This window comes from Sceloporus occidentalis, unplaced genomic scaffold (genome assembly GCF_023333645.1).
Source record: "Sceloporus occidentalis isolate IW3139 unplaced genomic scaffold, rSceOcc1.0.p SCAF_1, whole genome shotgun sequence".
NCBI lineage: Eukaryota > Metazoa > Chordata > Lepidosauria > Squamata > Phrynosomatidae > Sceloporus > Sceloporus occidentalis.
This window is the reverse complement of record NW_028316981.1, coordinates 93,191,493-93,209,799: the sequence shown is the minus strand read 5'-3', so window position 1 is coordinate 93,209,799 and position 18,307 is coordinate 93,191,493. Positions and strand designations below refer to the sequence as shown.

Here is an 18,307-nt window from a genome sequence, read left to right as displayed (position 1 = left end):
GAGTTCCAACGGCCAACTGTAAGGTGAAGGCCGATGCTTTGCCAACTCCCAGATTTGGGGTTAATCTGCTTGATTCCTACTCTTACTCTATAGGATCCATTTTGCAATTCACCCCTCATCACAACAGTAGCTATTCTGTAATAGCACCAAGAATAGTTTACCAAAAATCCAAATGTGCCTATGCAACTAAGTAAGTTGGAGGACTCTGGTTACTATCTTGAATTGGGGAAGCAACAGTCCGCATGTACATATTAATGGTTCTTTTTTCACTCTTTAACTGTCTATGGTTCATTCTTATATGATTCATAAATCTTACAAAGTAGAGAAATATATGCTTTCTCTGAAACAAGACCAGCATGCCCATCATCATGATTAAGATCCAGAAATCATTGAAGTGTTTCTCTCTTAAAGACCATCAGAATTCTGAGTACTCAGCACTACACAGGAAATTATTCCTGCCAACCCATACTTCATCTCTCTTAAGTATATGAATAACGACTAGAGACTGGCACAAATAACACTGAAGAGAAGACAGTAATAAACATTAATGAAACATGAGTCACTTTTCTTCTCTTTCACTATACATCATCCAAACAAATTCTAATTTGAAAGAAACAGCATCTTGTTTCTATATCTTTTGCTACATGTTCCAGAAATGGCACAAGGAAGGTTCCACTTTAGTTATGAGAATCTGGACCAACAAAATTCATGATTATTTTCTTGTTGGTTCCTACTGCTTGAGGGAATAGAATGGCATTTGTGCACCTGCATTTTAGTGGTGGCAAAATTGACATGTGTCAAGAGACAACTTGTTCTTTTCAATGGGATGTTGGCTCTAGAAAGCACAAGGCCTCTTCTTAAAAGAATGGAACAAAGGCACTTAGTGCTTCATCACAAATGACTGACTGACCAACTGACCATTATAATCCATTCAACTTTATGCTAAAATAAACCAGTTACTCTGTAAAGTGCCACAGGATTCCTTATCCCTTCTATCCTTCCTTATTTTTTATTCTCTTCTTCAGGGACTGGGAATATCCATCCTGTGGGCTGCATGAGGTCTCCATTTGGTGTCCTCAGAGGCCCTCCTAGGCCCAAAATTGGCTCTCCATTCTCCCAGGGTATTTTATCAGTTTTGGTGTGGTAGTGGCAAGGGACTGCAGCCCTCCAAGATCTCCTTAGGCTTTCTCTTCTCCCACTTTTCTTCTTCTCTTTTACCATTGGTATCATCTGTTGAAATCAAATCATGTAAGAGTTCAATATTTACAAATGCTTACTTTTGCCCCTCTGAGAACTGCATTTCCATATTATGCTAACATCTGTCTTGGATGGCAGATATAAAATGTTCTGAGAATTTTAAATGCTGCATTTGTGCCGTGGCAGAGGTAGAAGTTGTTTCATACTATTTACTCAATTGCCAGTTTTATCAAAATCTAAGAAAGAAATTCTTTGGACAGATTTTTGGCTTCTCAATAGGATGAGAGTTCTTACATGAAACTATGATGGTTACTATCAGACTGTGATCCATATGTTACACATAAAACAGCCTTATTTGCTAAAGCTGCTAAAAGTATTTGTGCTAATTATTTGAAAGAGATTGTTAGATTGTGCAGGGGATTCATTTGAATTTTTCTATGGATGTACATGTATGTATTCTTTTACTGGATTTTATGGGAAGTTGAATCTCTTTTTCAAAATCAAATTTAATAAATGATTGACTGACTGACTGACTGACTGGACTTTTTTTTACGAATGTAGTAATAAAGCACTGTGCAGTTGTAACAGAAATGGCTGAACACTGTCATGTTAGTGCTGGAGACAGTAAATCATGATTATTACAAGCAGCAGCAGATCTAAATAATCTACACTGTAAGTGTATATGTATGTGTAAGTGTGAACACACTCCTATACCATCTGTATCAACCCTTTAACTGCAGTGACATTTGTGCAAGGATGAAGAGGCATAGGAGGTGTGAAGAAAAGTGAAAGCAGAGAGTTAAGTGGAACACAATGGGCAGAATATGAAGGTGCAGTGGTGTCCCTGGGGGCTGCAGGGATGTGGATCACACCAGGTGACATGCCAGAGGAGGGGTGACACCCAGTTGAGCCTTCCTCCCCCTTCCGCAAATGTGTGCCCTTCCTGGCTGCTATGTCACTGGGCTTTCTTCCTGGGGAGGAAGCCTGGAAAATGGAGCAGCAGGAGGGGTGGACACATGCCCTTCCCAGGTGACACTCTCTGCACCGGATGACACTCTGGCCTCTAATGCAACTGTGAAGGAGCAAAGTGTTGGTGTGTATGTTTGGGCACCGATAAAACAAGGAGTTCATCTACAGGAATAAGTTCTAAGAAATACAGAACAACTAGTGTCAGCAAGAACAATGATGAAATCATCTGAATTTCATTCATTGGCAAACACTATGGAGAGAACCAGACCAAATGGAACTGAGGAAATTACCATTCTACCTAGTCAAATTCATCAGATGGTATTGCACTAATAGATCTGCTAGTTGTTGCCCAATCTTAACTGGGAAGGCCCTTACTCCACTGTAGGTATGAACATATGTATGTGTGCATGTATATAATGCAGACAAGAGCATACATTGCCATATTCAACTGAAGCAGACAGATTACAGAGGAACCCTATAAGGCTATGGTTTGTGTACGTGTATGAGCATGCACATAAACTAGCAACTAGAAGAGTTTGGGAATACAAATTTTGGATTTCATTTAAGGATGCCCTGCCACATACATTTTCTTCTATGTATTTTGGAACTTCACTTCTCCTAAAAGGCAGATTTCACTCCAGTTAGTTTTTCCCTGTAGACACAAGCAGAGTAAAATGAACAACGTGAAGTGGATGAGAGTACAGAGACAGCAATCTAAGTTTGGGGCCTCTTATTTGGGATGGATATTTACCTTGACAATATAAACAAACTCTAATAGCATAATATGAGGTGAAACAGGAGAACAGAGATTACTGTACCCTGTTCATAACTGTTTAAATTGGCCTTAAATGAGCCACGGAAGAGAATTATTATCTGTGTTGTCTTGCTGACAAAATGAATCACCAGGACCTAGATCTTCCTTACAATGCTGAGGAATTTCCACACTGTAACAGCCGTAGCCCATGCATATGAGAGTCATTCCACATTAAGAAAACTGTAATCTTCATGAGGAACATCAGAAGGTATTAACCCCTTACCATCACTATTACTGCATCTTTTTGCACAAAATGTGGCTAATTAGAAATATGTTTTAAGAGAAAAAGAAGAAAAAAGAGTGTCTGCAATCACATTAAAACTAAGTGTTTCTCAGCTTTGATACATTACAATTTAGGGTATCAGATCCAAGGAAGGTGATCTGATATTTGTTAAAGACAACACTGGATTAAGGCCAAATATGGAAATAGGTATTGTATATGTATCATCTGTCCGTCTGTCCATTCATCTGTCTATCTAATCTCTTTTTATACCATGATCTATGCTATTGTTCTGTTACTCTGTTATTATTATTAGCCAGAATCATCTGTGGTTTTTACATAGCTGTAGTTATGGTGCAACACACAGTGTGAGTCCCCCCTACATCTCCACTTAGCTGGCAGCAGCTATTGTTATCAATGGGTATCTGTTCCCTTGGTGCTCAGGAAGCAGTTGACTGTAATTTCCATCCCCTCCTGCAAACAGTTCTCTTTGCAGCAAGTAGAAATAGGTTATCTGTTGCAATTCTCCGTATCACCAGTGATTTTGTGTGCGAAGGGGGCTGGGAACAGTAGCCAGCTACTTCCCAAGCAACAGGGAAATGGACCCCTGCTGATCACAGCAGTTGCTTCCTGGTAAGTGATGACTGAAGGACTGTCAATATGTATGAGTCACAAGAGCACAACACAAGTCTATGCATCACTGCTGTGATACAGAATTCTGACACGTTGTGTATCTCTTACCTGAAATGCTTGGGACCAGAAGTGGTTTGTATTTTGGATTTGTTCAGATTTTGGAATACTTGTATGGTGGGAATCAAAGCATAGCACTTGGCACAAATCCCATGCCTCCTGCTATTTCACAGATTCTTGTGTCTCTCTCCAAATGCATCTCTCTCCAACCTCACAAATACAGTACCAATATTTAGCTCAAAATGTTGTGGGTTTTGGAGTATTTTGGAATTCTGGATAAGGGATACTCAATCTATATCATTACTATGTATGTTTTGCAATGGCCTTTGGCTACAAACAATAAACTGGCTACACTATACAGTTTCCCGCATACTGTACTGGATTATTTGTTTCCAGAGTATATCTGATAGTAGGAATGAATTTTACATTTTATATCATGGTATAACCATGTGCTGTTTTCCTTCCACTAACAATACATTATTATAACTAACCAATGGTATACAGTGGCATGATTTAGTGCATTCCAGCATCTCCTGTCTAGAGTGGATTGTGGCAAAAAAAGAAAAAGGGAAAAAAAGAGTTGGGGCTACAAGAAATAAACTTTGTTTCCTCAAGGGCAGAATATTTCTAAGACCTGCACTGATTCATCAGTGAGCATTCAAATTCCTTAGTGATTATATTTAAGTAGGCTGCTAAGAAAGGCTATTAAATCATAGAATTATGGAGTTGGAAGAGACCACAAAGGCCATTCAGTCCAACCCCATCCTGCTATGCAGGTAATCTCCATCAAAGCATCCCCAAAAGATGGCCATCCAGCCTCTGTTTAAAGACCTCTAAGGAAGGAGACTTCACTACACTCTGAGGGAGTTTGTTCCACTGTCGAACAGCCCTTACTGTCTGGAAGTTCCTCCTAATATTGAGGTGGAATCTTTTTTCCTGTAACTTGCATCCATTGCTCCAGGTCCTAGAAGCTTACCGCACTGTTCCTCTTGGGTCCGTTCTGAGAACGGAATGGAAGGAGCAAGAACGAGTGAGGAACGAGTGGGGGACGGATTTTACCACACACTCATGTCCCTCACTCGTTCCGTTCCCCCTCTCTTACGTGCCCATTCCGTTCCAGAGGGGGGAATTTTTGAGAACTGTTCAGAACAGTTCTCAAAAAGCGTTCCCTCTGGAACGGAATGGGCACGGAAGAGAGGGGGAACGGAACGAGTGAGGGACTGGAGTGTGCGGTAAAATCCGTCCCCCACCCGTTCTGTTTCCTGCCGAGCTGTTCTGAGAATGGCCCTGAAGACCTGTGCGGTAAGCTTCCTATTCTCTGGAACAGCAGAAAACAAGCTTGCTGCCTAATATTTAATAAATTAAATTCTTCTTGTTTATAAGCCCCTTAGGGTTTTGTAGAAGTTGGTTCATTTTGCTCTTGTTTGTGGCAGAATTAAGGGCTGTGATGACTTCATTTCCTTCCAATGTGAAAATCCTTGTTACTTCTAGAACCATTGCTCTTTTCCATTGTCCTGATAGGTCACTTATATCCTACATTACTCTAAGAATCAAAACAAATGCCATCAGAATTAAAACAAATGCCACCAGAAATAGTTTCCAACAGCTACCTAACAGGCAGAATAGAATGTTTGGGGCAGCCAACAGGAATCAGGCTGGAAAATGGTGGGGGCTGCTCTCATGAGTGAGTATAAAAGGAAGAGGAGCCAGTGATATTGGCAGAGTGTGTCAAGATCCTGAAGGATTTACAGCCAGAAAGCCTGGGGGGAATATTAGAAACCGCCTGAGGAGCAGATATAAAAAGAGAGCTGAGCTGTGTGTGTACTGAGAGTGTATCAAGCTTTCCAGGAGAGTGTGTTTTTAGAACTGCCAAGAGGTGCAGTTAAAAGTAGGGGTTCAACCTGGTTGAGATCCAGACTCTCAGATCAGGAAAATAACTTAGAAAGGACAAGAGAAGTTTACAGATATTGTGTTTTGTGTGAACCAAAATACTGTGTTTTGTGTGAACCAAGTCTGTGAGCACACATAAATATAGTAAGTGAGGGAAAGTAGTAAATTTGTAACATCTGAAGTAATATGTAGATTGTAACACAAGCTATAGAACATTCCACTAAGAAAGATACAGTAATAAGTTAAATAAAGTTCTTTTCTTTGTGTTCAGCAAAAAGTTGCTTGAAGTAATTTACATTTAACAACAAACACGCTACCAAGAATTATAAGAACAATTATTAATAAAGACATGTAAGTTAGTGGCAGTGGACCGAATGCTATCACATATAATTGGTGCCAAGCAGTTGTGCTGGCATTAGAGAGAGAGATCAAATGGAGTGGGGTGCCCTCATATTAACTGGTGGCAGCATTGGCACACAATGGAAAGGAGTTTAAGAGCTCGGGAACTGTCACGTTGCTTCCACATATAATATTTAAAATAATCTTGTGCATAGAATGAACTTTGTGTACATTGAAACATCAAAAAAGCAAAGGTGTCACTATTTTAGCCACGCATGAAAATTTTTGGATGTTGAAATTCCAGATAAGGGAGACTCAACCTGTATAGTCTTAATAGCTTCTAGCAATAAAATAGGAAGAAAATACAGTAGCATATTACAATTCATTGCTTAAAAATAAAATAAAATAAAAGGAGAGTACTGCAAAGCATATCTGTAAGCAGGAAACAAAAAAGAGACAAGCTCCATGTGCTGAAAGATGGCCAACTGTTTATTTCTTTAACAAGTCCAACATGTTAGCCTGTCCTTCTTCAGGGGCACGTAACAGAAATCACTGGAGTTGAAACAACACTCTCCAAAGATTTGGAGCATTTAATACTTTTAGTACTTTATGATCCAGCTCTTTGGAGAGTGCTGAAATGCATTAGGCTTTTAAAAAGAATAAACAGTTGACCATCTTTCAGCACATGAACTTTGACTTTTTTTGGTTTTGGCTTTAAAAAGAAGACAATAAAGCAGTTGTGCACACACATGGTAAGAGTGTGTGATGTGTGCAGCCTTTTCTTTTAAAGTTTTAAAAACTACATGTAGAAGATTTAAGAAATGGAAAAGCTTTGCTTTGAGAAAAAAACCACTCTGCTGCCACTTTTTACTATTACTTCATTTACAAATGAATAAATAAAGACGACATGATAGTACCACACTGGAACAATAAACTGATGGACTTTGTAAGCTTTTAAGAGATCAATCCTAAGCATGTGGACTCATAATTAAGTAACAATGAGTTAAATCAGACTTACTTTCAGATAAATGCAACCAAACATATTTAAAAATCAGTCAACAAAACTAAACAAAGAACCACAAAATAATACAGACATTGAGAAGGACTTACAATTCCTCATTGTTCATATCACAGCAATATGAAATAGGTGCTTATAGTAAATGTTTGGTTGTATTTCACATGACAAACCCATCAGCATACTATATGTTATATAACAGACTGAATTTTCCAAATATATGAAATATAGTCTACCACTTGCTGGAAAACAGTGGTGTTAAATAACTGTTCAATACAAGCACAGATTCAAGAAGCACAAACTCCAAGAAATGCTTCAGGACAGTGCCCAAGAAATAGATAATAAGGAGCACTCAGTCTTCTGGGAAGACAGCTCTCAGATGATAACACTTCAGGTTCATGTTTTAAATGTGCTTAAACTGTTTTTAATCATTTTAATCAAAATAATATTGTTATTTAGTTATTTTTTAACTTTTGTAAAAATATGATTTTAGCATAATCTTGTTTTAAATTACTGCAAGCACCCTTGAATCCCATCTCGGAAGAAAAGTGAGGTATGAATTCAGTAAGTAAAAGTACCAATGTGAATAAAGAATGTTTGGATCATTTTTACCAGCCAAATCTATTTGCAGAGGGATCTTGTAGCACCTTTGAGATTAACTGACAGAAGAAGCTGATAGCATGAAGTTTTGTAGACTCGAGCCTACTTCCTCAGATACATGAAAAAAGTAGGCTCAAGTTTATGAAAGCTCATGCTACCAGCTTCTTTCTTTCAGTTAGGCTTCATCTGTACGCAGAAATAATCCACGTTGACACTGTTTAACTGCCATGGCTCAATGCTGGGAGCTGTAATTTTGTGAGACATTTAGCCTTCTCTGTCAGAGAGCTTTGGTACCACAACAAACTACAATTCCCAGAATTTCATAGCACTGAGCCATGGCAGTTAAAGTAGTGTCAACCTGGATTATTTCTGCAGTGAGGATAAAGCCTTAGTCTCAAATGTGCTACAAGATCTCTTTGCATACTGATTTTCCAGACTAACGTGGCTATGTCTTTGAATTTATAGTCCATTTGTATATTACAATGATGAGTGGACCATCTAATCATTTCAAGATATGCAAGCTAGTTTACTGTCAGGAGTTACTCCCTTTTTACAATCAAGCAAAAGTTGAGATATCTCAACAGAAATCTAGTTAGTACAGAAACCTAGACAACACAGGTTCTCCTAAAAACAAAACAAAAAAGTCACAAACCCATATTTTGGGAGCTTCACTTATGTCTGGGACATACATGATTCCTCTCTACACAAGGACTTCACCACTGGGGGACAATTTCAAATGTACTGTTTGATGTGTACACAGACATGTCCTTAAGCTGAAATGAATGAGAAGCCTATGTACAAGCAGACTCCACCTCCACCCCTAAGTGCTCATGGAGCTTTGGATCATAGCCAGGACTGCAACCTGACATTCTGCTTATTCATCACTGACACAAATTAAATCAGTGGAGAGCTATGTGAATAAATATATGTTGAAAATGTTAAGATTAAACTCTCTTAACTGTGACAAAGACTGAAAGGGCAAGAAAAAAGACAGACCAAGAGAAGGTTATGAGACTGAGAGCATGATGAATAGTTTGGAAAAAAGATTGCAAAAATAAAGCGAAAGCAAAGTTACCGGGTAACCATCTCGTCCTGACTGCCCCTGTGATATTAAATAAGGAAAACAATAAGATCAATCAGTCAGTTGCACTTAATAGCATCAAGACATCACAGTCAATATAAAAATAATTGGGGTGGAAATACAGAGGAAAAGAAGCTCTTGGCCTTGTTCCCCACTGACTCAAGAGCTCAAGGCATTGTGCTGTATATCTTATTTTATCTTCACAATAATCCTGTGTAGTAGGTTGAGAGGCTTTTGATCTGCTCAGGACCACATTGATCCTGTAAACATTATGGCTCCCAAGAATTAAATTTGATCTCCTGGGCTTGGCCTCAACTACATCCATTGAATCATGTTAATATTTTTCTTATTGACAGTATATTTTAACATATTTAAGAAACAAGGGCAGTCTGCTCCTTCAAATTACTAATTAGTATCAAGATAATTAGTTATCTAATGTTAACTGTCATTTAACATTAATCATTCATTTCAATCAACATTAATCAATGAAATATTGACATTACTCCCCGAGACTTCTTCTCAAAATGCCATTTGATTCTGCAGACTATATGATAAAGTATACTGTTGAAGCAAACACAATCCTATCCCAGCATTTCACTTGCTAGTGAAGAAGTCCCCAGACCTGGTTCTTCCATTGTTGTTGGACTCCAACTCTCAGAAGCCCCATCCAGTATAGCCAATGTTTAAGGATTTTCAGTCCAAAAACATATGAGGAACTATGTTTTGAATTCCTAGAGCTCTGAGACAATGTTTCTTGAGAGTCCCCATTTCATCACATCCTTTATTCCAGCTTGTTCATTTGATCACTTTTTCCTCTTATTGAACTGTGATTAGGCAGCAGGAAATGAATATCTGGGAGGAGATGAGTATTTCTCTCCAAGTGTTTCTTGACCACAGTTCTCCTCAATCCTCACTACTGGCCATGGTGGCTAGAGCCAACAAGATTAGCTAACCAGCAAACATCTGGAGAGCCACCAGTCATCCATCCCAGGCCCTTAACTTGGCCACATACAGGCCAAAGGCAAGTATTGCCATCAACCACAGAAGTACTGTAAATTCATGGAACCAGAAGTTAGGCAAAAAGAGTTGCATCTTGGTGAAATGTATCTCACTGGACTACATCACAATATATACATACATACAATACTGATATGATCAAGTTAAATATTAGCTGACACACACTCTAAAAAAATAATAATGGAACTCTGCACTGTAAATTCGACATCATTCCCAGCACAGCTCTTGCAAAGGTAATGGAATGGACTGAGGATGATATGTGTGAAAGGGTATCATTTTAGTATAAGCTTATCTGGATTTTGGATCACTAAATAAGTGACTACTCTCAATTTACACCTTCCAACAAATATTCTGTCCATTATCAGATTCTATCCAGTTGCAAAGGCAAAACACTTAAAAGTAGAAGCCACATTTAGAAATAGACCATTTTTTGTTATGTACCTTCAAGTAATTTCTGACTTGAAGTCAAGTCATTGGTGACCCAAAAGCAAATGTATCACAGAGTTTTCTTGGCAAGATTTGTTCAAAAGGGGTTTGCCTTTTTCTTCCTCTGAGGCTAAGAGAGTGTGACTTTGCCTAAGGTCACTCTGTAAGTTTCCATGACAGAAGGGGGATTTGAACCCTGCCTCCAGGGTCGTAATGCTATGCTCAAACCATTACAGCATGCTGGCTCTACCTAAACCAAAAGTCATTATAATAATTTTATTTTAGGAACTGGGTGATGGTGTGGAGAAAATAGTGTGTTCATCTTTTGCACTTGGTGGCCCTGTTTTTCTCATGTGCCTGTGACCAAGCACCAATATGTCTCTTGTGCCGATGTGGTTGTTTTAACAACAACAACAACAACAACAACAACAACAACATACTATACTACATAAGTCATGTACTTCCTGCCTGTGTCAGTGATCCTACATGACTTCTACAATATGGAGTGTTTTATAACATTTGATATGGTTAGTGCTAAATTATAAGTGCATGGTAAATGTATCCCCCAGTCTGCAGAAATTACCTACTCAGCATGTGATTTTAATATCCTCTGTAACCAGCTCTTTTGCACAGTATAGTCATTCTACAGGCAGAACAGTCAGTCATCCAGCAGCCATAAATACTATACCACAAAGTCTAATATTTAATATGTGAACTCAATTTATGACATCTAAAAAATAACAAGGAGCTCTGGTGGCATAGGGAGAGAAGAATGAATTTTCAGCACAACATAATGCTATGTAGTGCATGTAGTAATCAATTCCTTGTGACTGAAAGAAGAAAAGAGGGGGCAGGGTGGAGATGGAGAATCATAAGAAACTAACACTCTTAAATGTTATCCAAATACAAGAACACTGTGTTTTGTGGATTTGGGAATGGCATTTAGGGTTTAAAAGGACTCCATCAGTGTTGTAGTTAAGGCCACACAATTAAGAGTCAGGAAAGGAACATGCTTCAAAAGTGAAGAAGCAATATTAGAGTCATAAAATCATAGAGTTGGAAGAGACCCTAAGGGGCATCCAGTCCAACCCCCTGCCATGCAGGAATATACATTCAAAGCACCCCAGACAGAAGGCCATCCAGCCTCTGTTTAAAGACCTGCAAAGAAGGAGACTTCGGTCTGGAAATCTCTTGCATGGAACTGAGCTCTGGTTTGTAGCCCAGAAACTTGAGGGACAGAACTCTACAATTTTAGACTGTAACAAAGCTAGTGAATGAAAATCTATTGCTACTGTGATCACGGTTGGCCTGCCATGCAGCAAGGTGATGCAGTCTGCTTACAGTGGTATCATGAATGAAGGACAGGTGAAGGCAGGAGCTGATGTCTGAAAGGAGGCATTTTTTCCTTGAAGTGTTGGTTTTAGTAGAGGGTAGGTGATGCCACCTCCCTCAATTTCAGTTAGCAAAACTGTCTGTGGTCCGTATACCACCTAGCAGACCTTGAACATTAAATGAACTTTTAAAAACTAATACTGACTGCTGAATACTATTTTAATATTCAGGAGAGGAGGGGGATAGCTTATATACAGTGTGCCTTCCATATCTGTGGGTTTAACTTTTGCAGATTTAATTATTTACGGATTATTTGCTGCTGCCTCTACTGCTACCATATGCCATTTTAATAGGGACTACAAGACTGAGAGTGTGCAGCAAGGCTTGTAAGTCCCTATTAAAAATGGAGTAGGGCAGCAGCAGAGATGGCATATGCTGCCCACTTCTGGCTCGCAAGGAACCCCACTGTCTTAAAGGTGTCCACGGTGGGTTGAATAAGCAGGTCACAATTTTTTTGTGTGTTAAATATGTTCATACAGAGGCAAATGAAATGGACAGTAAAGGCTTATTTATAATTCAGTCACCATACAGGAACTAAATGATGGGAGGCAACAATAAAACAATACAATTGTTCGAAGAGTCAAATTTAGAAAGTAAGCTTAGTGAGAAGGAAAAATTCAAGGTCCTGCAAGGGACAGTATGACTGCAATCTTACATCAGTCAAGCATAGGCTCTAAAACTTCTTTGCAGTTCCAGGTGGAAACACATCACAGTATTTCATGTGTGCAATTAATTGTTAAAATGGAAAGTTTTTGTGTGTGTGTGTGTCTTAAAAAGTTACCATAAATAACTTGGCCACACACTGATAACCAAATTTTATTGCATGAACACCAATGAGTAAATTCCAGCAATGCTGGCTAATATACATTAGGCTGAGATCTGTAGTGTTGATTTGCCATCATACAGGGCAGGTTGAATTCTTAGTGGAAAGATTTTAAATGGAAGTGACTATCTATCAATGCTGGTAGAGATTGTACCATCACCAAATGTTCTGTACTAACAAATTAACAGTGAACTACACCTTCTCCATAAAACCAGCAGATTATTGTCCATCCTGTTTTTAATGTCTGACCTAGAAAGCTCTTACACAGAAGTTTAAAGCTTTTAAATATGGGATATACTTCTGTAAAAATGCCACAAGCAGCCCAATTCAGGTGTGAGAGATATTTGAACACACTTACGCTTTCAAGCCAAGCGATTTTTTTAAAAGTTTCACTATAAGATGGATATTTCTCATTGTCATGTGCTAACCATGGTCTGGTGTATTCTTTTCTAGTAGTCTTTTCTACTGGATTAAAGGATGCCCAGGAAAGCAAATGGTCTTAATTTTTTCTATTCAAAAGAAGACAAAACAGATGAAGTGAGATGGCTGTTAACCTGTTTTTCTTTCTTTCTTTAAAAAATAGTTAAGCCAATCTGGGTAAATGAGGTGTGGCACAGTTGTGCTGCACTATCTGGATGCATGGCATGGACTAAAATTCAAAAAGATGTAAGTAAAAAGGGAAGAGAAATGATGTCACTTTCTTTACAAGGTGACATTCTTTCCCACAGATGGATTAATTAAGTTTCATTAAAAAAAAAAAAAAAACACAGAACAGCCAGTCGTATGACCATTTTGCATTCTCCTCTCACAGTAAGAATCCCACCACAATCAGAATTATCTTATTATAGTAACTTGAAGGAAATTTGATTTTGGAGAAGGATCTGGATCGTCTGGGTATAAATGGAAAATAAGCATACAGATTTGGATGAGTGACTGATTTAAGACAGGAAATGAACTAAGATGAGTTCTGTAAAATGTAAAAGTAAATTCAAGTAATTATTTCCAAATTAACTTATATACAGGCAGAATAGCACATATATGATAATACATGCATGTACAATACACATAAATATTGGAGGGATACATGCCCACTTTTATGCATGCACATATTAGTCATCCATGTTTTCTTCTCCTGCTTGTTCCCTCTCGGCAATGTTACAAAAGCTTACTATGTAAATACACAGGGCAAAATGGAACTGGGGGTTATGTGATCATTCTGTGAAAATGCCTTCAACATTTTATAGCTTTGTAAATATTCACAATAGCAAAACTCCCCAACACCACCAAATGCTGCACTTTCATCTGGGCAATCCCAGCTTTGCACAGTCAGCTTCACTAGTAATTACCTTTTGGATACATTAGATGCTGGAAGCCAGCAAGGCAATTTAACATTTGCAGCAATAATACAAGCAGGACACGAACATAAAAAAGGTTAGACCACTCCTCCCTCCAAAACATGTTTGAAAAAAACAACACTTTAACTAAGTTTAAAACATTCACAAAACCCTTCAGGCAGAGAAATAAACATTTTTCAAATTACTTTTTTCTATTTAACTATTTGCCTACAATCAGAAAGAAAAGTCACATCTGGTACCAATTTATGCCCCAGATATACCTCTACTGAAAATGCTGTTCCTTCGAAATGACATAGAAAGAAAAATAAAGGCCTTAACTTTGTTGACTCAAGACCAAGCATAATGTCCATGGTACTTACTGGAGGACCTGAAATACAAAACAAAACATATTTAACATTAATTAGAGAAGAGGAAAAAACTGATTTATTTTTCTATAAAGTACAATATCACTGCCATGGATGAAAGTAAGGAAAACTTTAAACCTAGGCATATTTCAAATCATGAGTGGCCAGATAGGCAGGTATTTTCAGGAAAGCAGGGATCACTGACTACACATGGTAGCTGGGATTCCCTCTGTAATATCATGTGGCCATTTCCAAATTAGTGAGATGATTATGGAAAAGAAAAACACTTGCATCAAATTTTAGAAGTGTACACTAGTGTGTTAACTGGACCAGTACAAAGGTGAGAACAAGATATTTTAAAGAACTGAGACTCAGCATAGAAGGAATCCTATGGGGTATAAAAAAGAACATTAGATTTAGTTTCAAACACCAGAGGTCATCATCCTACCCCATGCATTTGAGGAAGCAGGCTCAAGTATATGAAAGATCATGCTACCAACGTCTTTCTTTCAGTAAGGTCCAAAACACACTGTAGAAATAGTCCACTTTGAGACTGCTTTAACTGCCCTGGTTCAATGCTAGGAAATCCTGGGAACTCTAGTTTTGTGAGACATTAGCCTTCTCTGTCAGAGAGGTCTGGTGCCACACTGAAATACAACTCCCAGGATTCCCTAGCACTGAGCCAAGGCAGTTAAAGCAGTCTCAAACTGGATTATTTCTGCAGTGTGTTTTGGACCTAAGTCTCAAAGGTGCTAAAAGATTCCTTTGCATATTGATTTTCCAGACTAACATGACCGACTTTGCACCCTACATCTACTGTATATAGACATGTATAAGTCTAGAAATTTAGGTTAAAAAATTGACCCAAAAAACCTGAGTCAACTTATCCTTGGGTCAATGTAAATACTGTATTTTAATATATATATATATGGTGAAAGGCAAGAGTTTAATCTGCCCTGGAAGCACTGACCCCCTTCTACTCTCTCAGCCATCCAGCATTTAGTATGTGCACAAATAGTTAAGTCTGTTGGAGTTTTATAAGTTTTTTGGCATTGTTTTCCTTTACTTTGTCATTTACACCCTCCATTGCATGTGCTTACATTTTACCCTCGACTTATCCATGGGTTATATCAAAATCCAAAATTTTGGCCCCAAAACCTGCCCTCAACTTATATATGAGGTTGACTTATAGTCGAGTATATACGGCAGTTAGAAGTGGAAGTCCCAAGCTGGATTCCACCAGAATTCTGTATATAACAATTTAAAAAAAAGATGGAAGAATGTGAACTCCATGTTTTTCCCATGCGACCAAAAGAAGAGCTGGAACCACCCCCTGGATTAAAAAGGTACTGAAAGTGATATGTGCAAAAATCACCACAAAGGACTGCCCAGATTTGCTCACCTTGTGTAATTACACAAATGGCATTTTATTTGCACAACAAAATGGAATCTTGTACCTGCTACGCACAAAGATAATGACAATGCTATTACGCCTACATACAGGTGATGGGAAGCTGCAGTTTCTACACATAAATACATCCCAGCATCCATCCATGCATCCACCTATTCCCTCCCTCTCTCCCATCAAAGGCATCTTACACAAAGACTTACACAAGATAAAATTTAAAAACGAATGATACAAAAGTTAAAAAGCAATTAAACAAGCCATCATATTAAAATACTCAATTGTATGTGCTCTTTGCTGTGTGTCTTCAAGTTGTTTCTGACTTATGGCAATGCTAAAGCCATAATCACAGAGTTTTATGGGGCTGAGAGTCTGTGACTCATTCAACGTCACCCAGTGGGTTTTCATGGCAATGCAGGGAATTAAAACCTGATTTCCAAAATCATATTCCAATGCTCAAACCACTACACTATGGTGGACTGGAGTGAGGCTTTGGCACGGCTTCCAGACTCTTAGGACGCATGCATCATTTAAACAGCATACCTCCAAAGTGAACTGAAGCAGCTTTATTCTGGCCTGTCTGTACAGGGCCTCAGAATCATTCTTTAAGATCTGGACTTAAAACCCTCTAACAGCTTACCTCTAGTCCTTGACTCATTCTTTATTTAGGCAGCCAGCCTGGACTAAAATCAAATACAGTACAATGGATCCTTGTTATCTGCTGGAGTTTAGTTCCAAGACTCCCATGGATATCAAATCCATGGATGCTCATATCTCATTAAATACAATGGTAATGGTGTCTCTTATATAAAATGAAAAATCAAGGTTTTATATTTGGAATTTCTACTTTCTTTGGATATTTTCAAGCCATGGATGCTTGAATTTGTAGATAAAGAATCCGTGGATAAGGAGAGCCAACCATATGCACAGACATAAGATTTCTATTGTACTTCTGTCTTCATTTTTCTTTTAAAAGTTGAGTAGACTTATTTGAGCTCTCAGTTATCTCACATTAACAAACCAGCAGATCCACACCTGTCTGTATTCAATACTTCCAGAGGTGGCTAACAGCTTCCATGTTATTGTGGTTGTGAACCCACCTTGTGTTTTAGGCCAGAAAATAACCAAGTTACTGGACTGAGATGCAGAGTGGATTTTCAGCCGAGTGGAGCCACCTGTAATCACTTACAGTGCTACAGTACTGAGTGCTGCCAGGTGATTTTATGCAGAGTTTTACTTAAGTTCTAGTAGGCTTAGCTGCCACCCTTTCAAAATAAATTCAGAAATAAAGACAATTGAGTTTCAGAGTACTGGAACCACAGTGCTGTTGGTGGTTTTTGTGTGTGTGTGTGTGTGCTAGTGGTAAACTAAATCACTGCCCAGCATTTATTTTATTTTTAAGTTAAATTAAATTAAATTTATACACAGCATTTGTTTTATTTTATCCTGCTTTTCTCTCAACACGGGACTCAAGGTAACTTACAAAGGCTAAAAACAAGGTAAGCTATAAACCTGGTAATGAAATTTTAAAACACAACTAAGCAATCACTTAGTATATTCAGCCCACCCTATCCACAGATCCATGGATTCAGCCATCCACATCTTGGAAATATGGGCCAGTGACACTTTCTCAGCCCCAGAGGAAAGCAAAGGTAAACCTCCTATAAAGAAATCTTATCAAGGAAACCCATGAAATGGGGTCTCTGTACATCAGAGTTAATCTGAAGGCACATAACAGAAACAAGACATCACAAAGGATAATTCTGGTCTAAGCTCCTTCCTTCACATGTTACCTCATCATTGCCCATTTGCAGGCTAAGGTGGCACAGTCAATGGAGTTTATCACATGGAGGGTGAATTGGTAAAATCCCATGCAAAAATGGGATTTTAAAATCCAGGTATTGTTTGTCAGATGTGTTGGCATGAAAGAGAAATAACTCGAAAATAATCCAAACAGAAGGCTCCTTTGTACTTTTGGAATTTAGTGAAAGAAAAAAGGAGCTGATTTTGACAACTTTGCTTTTGAGTTATTTTCACATTATTTCTCTTTCATGCAAACGTCATCTAAAAAACATCCCGCAAGTGCAAGTTTTTTCAACTTTCTGTTCCAGTTAATTTTGAATGTCATCTCAAAAACAATCCGCAAATTCAAATTTATTTTCTGCACGGGATTCGTCCCATGTGATAAACTCCAATGAAGGACTTCATTATGAATTATTTTCTGTACCTGTAAACTGGCTCTCAATCAAGCACTATATGGTGATTTTCCTAAGAAGTACAGTCTCTTCATACCCTCGTTTATCCACATCCTCATAAAGAACTCTGGCCACAAAAGAGGTGAGCATTTAGTCTGAAAAGACTAATGGGATCCATGCTTCAGTCCTATTTTTAAAAGGCATTTTTACAGTCCCCCCCACCTTTTTAGCTTCTTCATGCTCCATTTCCTACATGATTAAAACCAGAAGGATTAAATAGGGGGAAATGTGGGAAAAATTAAAGAAAAACGGAACTCCCTGGAAAACAATATAAAATGAGAAACATGCTTTTGTTTGTTTATGCAAGGATCTTCAAACACCAAACCTATTTTCAAGATTGTTTTAATGTTTTAAAATGAAATTGAGACAACATATCATCAACCTAAAGAGCAGAATAATAAGCAAGGATGGATTATGGAACCAACTGACCACCATGTTTCACTCCCTTATTCACAACTCTGCTGTTGTAGAGCCA

The 18,307-nt window shown here is 38.3% G+C and overlaps 1 pseudogene across 1 annotated transcript in view; it reads right to left on the bottom strand.

Annotated features, from left to right (window-relative positions):
* Positions 1-18,307, bottom strand: part of LOC149321826 (uncharacterized) — a 454,513-nt pseudogene that overhangs the window by 113,874 nt on the left and 322,332 nt on the right. The window contains exons 4-5 of the transcript XR_016281690.1: positions 14,089-14,195; positions 8,810-8,836 (exon numbers count right to left, since the gene is read on the bottom strand). The product of XR_016281690.1 is annotated as an uncharacterized LOC149321826 (transcript). The remainder of the gene's footprint in view (positions 1-8,809; positions 8,837-14,088; positions 14,196-18,307) is intronic.